An 8,354-nucleotide genomic window follows, 5' to 3' on the forward strand; every position below is an offset into this window, starting at 1 on the left:
ATTATGGATTAGTGCATTATGCTTTGTGTGAGAGTGGACATGGCTTCCCTCTATGGTTAGGGTTTGGAATATACATTAGGGTTTGCTCCTGTGTGTGTGTCTCCTCCTCCTCTACCGTTCTTTCAACATGGTATCAGAGCCTTGTGCTGTTTATTAGGGTTTATGAGTGAGTGAGTGAAGAGGGAGAAGAAGAAGCTGTGAAAAGAAGCTGTGAAGCTGCCATTGGAGCTGTGAAGCTTGGAGCACACCAAATACTATCAGATCTGAAAGCTAGGCCTACCGGGTAAGGTCTTCTAAACATCCTTGAGCGGATTGCAGGTGAAACAGGCAAAAGCAAAGCATTTTAGAGCAAATCAAAGCAAGGCAAAATTCTGGTTTTTGAAGCTTTCCATTAAAGCTTGGGAACATTGATGTATGGTGAAAATACAAGTGATTCTGGCAAAAGACATATGCATTTGTCAAAGAGGGATGTATTAGCAACCCATGTGCAAGCCTTGAACAAAGTTTGGAGCAATTTGGATGTATTTAATTGAGTGGAAAACTCTGGTTTTTGAGCTCTCACAAAACAGAGAGAAGACAGTCAAAAATTGATGCATTTGGAGCCTATTTTTGGTGAAAATTCAACCATTGGTGGGTTGCACACATACTTAGGTGTCTTGGGCACTTGTAGTACTCTTCAATTAGCAAGTTAAACACTCCCAAAGGGCTCTACAGCAGGCGGCGCAGCTCACAACAGAGAAACAGAGCAGTTTTTCTGGTTTTTGACTACGAGGAGATCCAATTCTCACTTGATGCTTGATATATTCCACAACTTCCTTAGCAATTGGATGCTTTATACTTTGGAGAAGAGGGCTATGTGATTTGTTTGACCAATGATGCTTAATTGAGCTGGGAATGAGCTGATTAAAACAGGCTGTCCACTGGTTGCAGAGAAACAGAGCATTTTAATCGAGCAATTAATCTTTGGTGTTTTACAATTGGACAAATTCCTCTTACATGGAGTTGATGGACACTATTGCTAAGCCAATGAATGCCTGGTTGGTCAATTTGGTGAAATATTGAAGGAATTAGAGCCAAATCATTACTGGTTTTTCTGGTTTTTCTGGTTTTTCCAAAAACAGAAAAAGGGGTTTTCAAAAATTGATAATTACACATGTCAAATGGAGTTGATACTCAACATTGAGGTTCATTAGGTGTTAATGCAAGTTGCCTATACTTGATTGCACCATTACATTGCGATTTGGAGCCTTGGAAGGCGTGTCAGTTCAGGGTATTCCGCACTGCGTGAGTCAGTTCATCTCAGATGATTACAGGTTGATTTTCTACATCAAATTTGGAGTTTGTTGGCTATCTTGGAGTATCTGCAACATTCATTGGAGTGTGGTTGAGCTGAGGAAGGCTCACTTACAGATTTGAAGTGTGCGGAAGGTGTATGCATTGAGCCAACATGTCGGATAATCCAGTTCAGATTGTTGGTGAAAAGCTGGATAGGAAGAACTTCCAGGCATGGAAGTACAGGATAAAGAGTTTCTTGAAAGGGAAAGGATTTTGGAATCTCATTACAGGTGCTGAGCCAGAGCCTGAGCTACCTCGGCAACCTACACAGCAGCAGCTTATTGCTCATAAGCAGTGGTCAGAGAGAGCATTCAAAGTGCTGCATTATTTGTCTATATGTATATCTGATGCTATGCTCATACACATTCAGGATGCTGAGAATCCCAAAGATGCATGGGATACTTTGGTCAAAATGTTTGATACAGATACGAGTGCTCGCAAGTCTCAATTGCGACAGCAGATACACAATGTGAAAAGGAATAAAAGGAGTATACATGATTATGTGCAAGAAATCAAGAAGTTTGCAGATGCATTGGCCACAATAAATGCCCCCATGCCTGATGATGATTTGGTGGATATTACCTTGCGTGGTCTTGGCAAGGAATACAAATCTTTTGATACATCTATCTCAGTGAGGAGTACAGGTTTACCCGACTTCGATGAGTTGGTTTCACTCTTATTGGTTGAGGAAATCAAGCTCAGTGATTCATTTTTGGATGCATCTACTAGCCATGATGATGGCAGAAATCAGGCATTTTACTCGCAGAGAGGTTTTAGAGGCAGGGGGAGATTTGCATCACGTGGACGTGGTGGTAATGGTCGTGGATGGCAGGATAGACCTCCACAACAGAATTTTCAGCCTTCTTATGGTGCTCGAGGTGGTCGTGGTTATGCACCTCAGCGAGGTAGAGGTACCCCCCGTGGTCGAGGACGTTGGCAAGGCCAACAAAATTCTATGCAAGATGTGGAATGCCATTATTGTGGCAAATATGGTCATATGGCGAGAGATTGCTTTCGCAAACAGAATGATTTGAGAGGGGGAAGAGCACAACGTGGTGGTTATTATGGTGGAAACTATGCACAACATGGTGGCAACTATGCATCAAGTAGCAATGATGGAACTGCAAATCATTTGTTTGCCATGAAGCATGTTGTGGGTCCTATGACAACAAATGCTGAGAATGATGATACATGGTATATGGACTCAGGAGCATCAAATCATATGACATGTCATGGAGAATGGTTTGAGCACATGAAGCCAATGGATGTCAAAGGCTATGTGGAAACAGGTGATGATACCCAGCATGTCATTACACATGTTGGAAGTGTACCATTGGTCATGCATAATGGTCAGACAAAGTCTATGTCAGATGTGCTGTATGTGCCTTCGATCACTAAAAGCTTGGCCTCAGTTGGTCAAATGGTGGAACAGGGATTACAGGTTCGCTTCAATGAGCATGGATGCTTCGTTGAAGATTTCAAACATGGATGTAGAGTGATTGCTAAAGGCAAGAAAGAAGGAAGACTGTTTAAGCTGGATGCTGGAATTCCTGAGCTAAAATCAGCCATGTTCTCAAAGAGCAGGAATGTGGTACAGGATATTGATATGTGGCACAAGAGGATTGGCCATGTAAATATACAGAGATTAAAGAACATGCAAACAAGAGGCATTGTCAATGGATTGCCTAGGTTCAAATATGATGGACATATGCATGTTTGTGAAGCCTGTCAGTTTGGTAAGCAGGCAAGATTGAGATTTCCTAGAGAAGGAAATATGAGTAACAGGCCACTTGAGATAGTACACAGTGATGTATGGGGTCCTGCACAAAACCCATCTATCAAAGGCAGTCTATACTATGTTACATTCATTGATGACTTTAGCAGGATGACATGGATATATTTTCTGAAAGAGAAGAGTGAAGTATTGGAAAAATTCATGGATTTCAAAGCTTTTGCAGAAAAGCAGTATGGCTGTTGGATTAAATGTCTGAGGACAGATGGAGGTGGTGAATACACCTCAAAAGCTTTTGAACATTTCTTGAGGAAGCATGGGATAAGGAGACAATTGACATGCAGGTATACACCTCAGCAGAATGGTGTGGCTGAGAGAAAGAATAGAGTTATATGTGAAGTGGCAAGGGCAATGCTTAATGAAAAGAGCATGCCGGATTACTATTGGGCAGAAGCATGTGCTACTGCAGTATACATATTGAACAAAACACCTACAGCAGCCATTCATGGAAGCACGCCAGAGATGCGGCTCACAGGTTACAGGCCAGACATTGGACATCTGAAAGTTTTTGGATGCATAGCTTATGTGCATGTGCCTGATGAAAGAAGAAGGAAGTTGGATCCTAAAGCAGAGAAATGTATATTTGTTGGATATGCACAGGATCGAAAAGCCTACAAGTGTTATAATCCACAAACTAGACAAGTGGTCATCTCACGTGATGTGGTGTTTGATGAGCTTGCTAGTTGGTATAAGGCAAAAGATGAAGGTGTTATTGAGTCACTGGAAGCAGATGTGCCTGTGAACTTGCCATCACAAGCAAGTTCTAGCTCTACTACTATGTCTGGGCCAGCAGCAGAAGCTGAGAGTAGCAGTGTACGTCCATGGTCAGGACGTTTGAGGCATGAGAGTGTAAGCACTGGCAGTAGTGCTATGGATAAAGGCAAAAAGAAAGTCGAAGGAATTGGAATCACAGGATATGAGTCATCCAGTTCTGAAAGTTTGGATGAGGAGCTTGGCATACCTGTATTACGCACACCTGGTGCTAGACAGGACAGGTATGTGCCACCACATGCTAGAGTCACAGGTGTACAGAGTGACCCGCATGCATTGCGGAGATCCCAGAGGGTCAGATATCCTGTTGACAGGTTGACATACAGAGATTTTGCTATGCACTATGCATATATGACATCTATGGTAAAGCATGTGGAACCTACATGCTACACAGAGGCTGTTGGAGAGCATGTATGGGAAAAAGCAATGGATGTGGAGATGGACGCATTGGTCCATAATGATACATGGGACTTGGTTGCACTACCAAAGGATAAGAATGTTATTGGATGTAAATGGGTTTACAAAGTGAAGTGCAAATCTGATGGTTCTATTGAAAGACATAAGGCAAGATTGGTAGCAAAGGGTTATGCACAGACCCATGGATTGGATTATGATGAGACGTTTAGCCCAGTGGCTAAGATGGGCACAGTGAGAGCAGTCATTGCTATGGCTGCAGCTAATGGCTGGGAAATGCATCAGATGGATGTTAAGAATGCATTTCTGAATGGAGATCTACAAGAGGAAGTATACATGGCACAGCCAGAAGGGTATGTACACCCTAGATATCCTACTCACGTATGCAGGTTGAAAAAGGCATTGTATGGTCTAAAGCAAGCACCTCGTGCTTGGAGTGATAAGATGAGCAGATATCTTATCTCACTTGGTTTTCAGACTTCTACAGCAGATTCTTCACTGTATGTGAAGAAGACACAGCATGGGATTGTGTTACTAGTCATCTATGTGGATGACTTGATTATTACAGGTGATCATAGTGCAGATGTGATGCATGTCAAGAAAGCTTTGAGTGGGCAATTTGACATGAAAGATCTTGGTGAGTTGAGATACTTCCTTGGCATTGAAGTGGTGAAAGATCATGCAGGTACTTGGTTAGTACAGCGCCAATATGCCTTGGATATGTTGGCGAAGTATGGCATGACAGGGTGTAAGCCTATGAGTACACCATTGGAGCAAAATGTGAAGTTGCGGGCTGATTATGGCGAGGAATTGGATGATCCTTCTATGTACAGGAAGATGGTTGGTAGTCTCATATATATGACTATCACACGCCCAGATTTGAGTTATGCAGTGGGGCTAGTCAGCCAGTTTATGCAGAGCCCCAGGAAACCACATTTGGATGCAGTGAGACGCATCATGAGATATGTGAAAACCACAGCACATTATGGTTTATTCTATGAGAGTGGTAAAAGCTTGGACATACATGGCTACACAGATGCTGATTGGGCAGGTAGCGCATATGACAGGAGGTCTACTAGTGGATATGCTTTTACACTTGGAAGTGCTGTGGTGAGTTGGAGTAGCAAAAAGCAACCTACAGTTGCTTTATCCAGTACAGAGGCTGAGTACAGAGGTGCAGCCATTGCTACTTGTGAGGCTATATGGTTAAAGAGTCTCTTGGCAGATTTATGTGAGCCTCTTGATGGGAAAGTTGTCATACATTGTGACAACATGAGCAGTATGCAGTTGGCAAAGAATCCAGTATTTCATGCGAGGACCAAACACATAGAGGTCCATTATCACTTTGTCAGAGAAAAGGTGCTGGATGGTACAGTTGATCTTCACTATGTGAAGACTGATGAGCAGGTGGCTGATATCTTCACGAAGCCACTTAGCAGGGAGAAGTTTGAGTACTTCCGGACTATGTTGGGAGTACATGGGATGAGCTTGAGGGGGAGTGTTGAGAGCCTTGATATCCCAAGCTCATCTACATCTTCATGGACAGTACATCATGAGCTTGAGAGGGGCTGTTGAGATATTCAAGCTCGATGTCAGTGTGAGCCAGCTATGCTATGTGCTGGCAGATTAGGTAGGAACATGTGTGAGACATAAATGACCGCGTGTCCAGCTGGTCATAGTGTGTGGACATTAGCTAGGGTTAGTAGAGTGTGGACACAACTCATTGTGTGTTGTGTGGATTATGGATTAGTGCATTATGCTTTGTGTGAGAGTGGACATGGCTTCCCTCTATGGTTAGGGTTTGGAATATACATTAGGGTTTGCTCCTGTGTGTGTGTCTCCTCCTCCTCTACCGTTCTTTCAACATGTTGAAGACCAGCTGGTCAACCAATGAGATCCAATATCAAAATTCGATTCACAAAAGTCATTCTTTTTAGTTCATCTGAATCTTCCTTGACATACACAAGGGTGTCCTAGCAACCGCAAGCCCGTGCTGCATCACCTGGTCAGAATCCTCTAGGATCCTACTTAGGTGTCCTAGCACTTCACTCAAGGACCGCTTCACGGTCCTCGCCTATCATACTGGAAGCACACCATTTTAACCATACAGAGGTTGGTCAAGACCTCGGTAGGCTTTGCTCTGCGAGCGATGTCCCTCGACGACTCCTCGTCGCTAGGTGTTGCAACGAGCCTCTTCTTAGTTAAACACATACCAATGCTTCCTCGAGCATTCTGGCGTAAAATAGTCCTTTAAAAGAAAACAGAGGTTCTATGCAAGTAAAATTTTCAGTTTGAGATTGGTTTCACAAAACCTTTTTTTCCTTAATCCATATTTTCTCAATGAGAATCATTGATCTCTCATCAGGGTAATCTACCCATCATTTGACTGAATGTCCAACTAGATTCTTGGTGATTTCGGTCAAGGGAAAACTAGGTTAATTCAACAGTAGTATATTCTTTGTATTAAGAACTGGAATTGGTCATGAAGTTTTTTCTTGATTTAGATCGAGAGATGGACAAGTAGTTTACTGACCGTCCCTCTCACAGTCGTGGTCTAACAAAAATCATTTGGTTTATTTCTAACTTCGATTCCAAGGATTTTCTTCAGATAAACATCTCTGCTGAACTTCTAGCTGTAAGAAAATTCCAACGTTATGAATTTCATTCTAATAATAGATTAAGAAATGGTTTTATATGAGAATATTGGATTTTTATGAAAATACTCTTCTTCCATTTAATCTAATTTAGGGTAAATATCAATTTGGTGATTTATCCACATTAAATATCTCAAGATATTCTTCTACCAATTTAATTTATCAACCTTGATTCTCTAGGTAGAATTATGGTGAAAATTCCTCTTTTGTCACCAAAATTTAATTCAATTCTTTCTCTACTTAAATACCATAAAAATTCTTCTTTTAACTAAATAAAAATATCCATTTTTTGAATAAGCTTAAAATTCCTCTTTTTCTTATTTAATGATTGAATTCCAAATGTCATGGGAGAATTCCTCTTTTCTTTAATTAAAATAGAAATATCCATTATTTCTAAAAATCCTTTTTAAAATAAATAAAAATATCCATTATTTTAATATAGCAAAATTTCTCTTTCTCCATTTAACTACATGGATCTTCCTCTTTTTGCATAAAAATAAAATTACCAAAAATTTCTCTTTTCTTTAATTAATTATTATGCATAAATACTAAAAATAAGTTTCTCACATGAATATGATGAAAATCATTCTTTTAGCATAGGATGTCCCATCCTAAAACATGGTAGGAAGTCCTCTTTTAGCATTATGCATCAAAATAAGATATTTATTAATTTCTAAAAATGTTACCATAGCTGCTTCGCTCTGCTATCATAGATAATTTTTAATTTTTCTATAAAAAAATAAGACTTTGTAATACAATTACGATCGAAGAACTATCCTTAAACTTAAACCCAAATTGTGGAATTAAATCATAAATTTACCATAACTTTATTAATATAAAAGCATTAAAAAAACTATTTTCTTAACCTCTAGCTTAACAAGCTTAGAGTTTAATTTTGAATTAACAATTTATCAATGGGAAGCATTCTTTTTCTAAAGAATTAGCCATTGGAATGACTATTCTTTTGGGAGAGAGATATACATAAAAAGCATTCTTTTTCTAAAGTACTAGCCATTGGAATGACTATTCTTTTGAGAGAGAGATATACATAAAAAGCATTCAAAATAAGCATAAAGATTAAGTTTTTGTGATTAATCATAAAAGTTCTTAGAGAAATCTTGATTTGCATTAAAAGCAACTAATTAGAACTTCTCAAGCTTGAGAGGGGCTGAGAAGTGAAATCATTTGAGAATATTAACCAAAACCATGAAATTCCTTCTTTCCTCTAGGTTTGGCTTGCTTCTTTATCTAGAAGTGAAGCCCCCAACCAATGAAATGGTTTAGTGAGTTGTGAAGAAAACTCCAAGAGTTGTTGAAGAGAGAGAGAGAAGCTCCAATCTCTCCAAAAGTAGAGGATTTTTAAGAGATAATAGAAAATATGATTATTT

Source organism: Cibotium barometz, chromosome 47, assembly GCF_041138505.1.
Source record: "Cibotium barometz isolate CiBa-2024 chromosome 47, ASM4113850v1, whole genome shotgun sequence".
Lineage (NCBI taxonomy): Eukaryota > Viridiplantae > Streptophyta > Polypodiopsida > Cyatheales > Cibotiaceae > Cibotium > Cibotium barometz.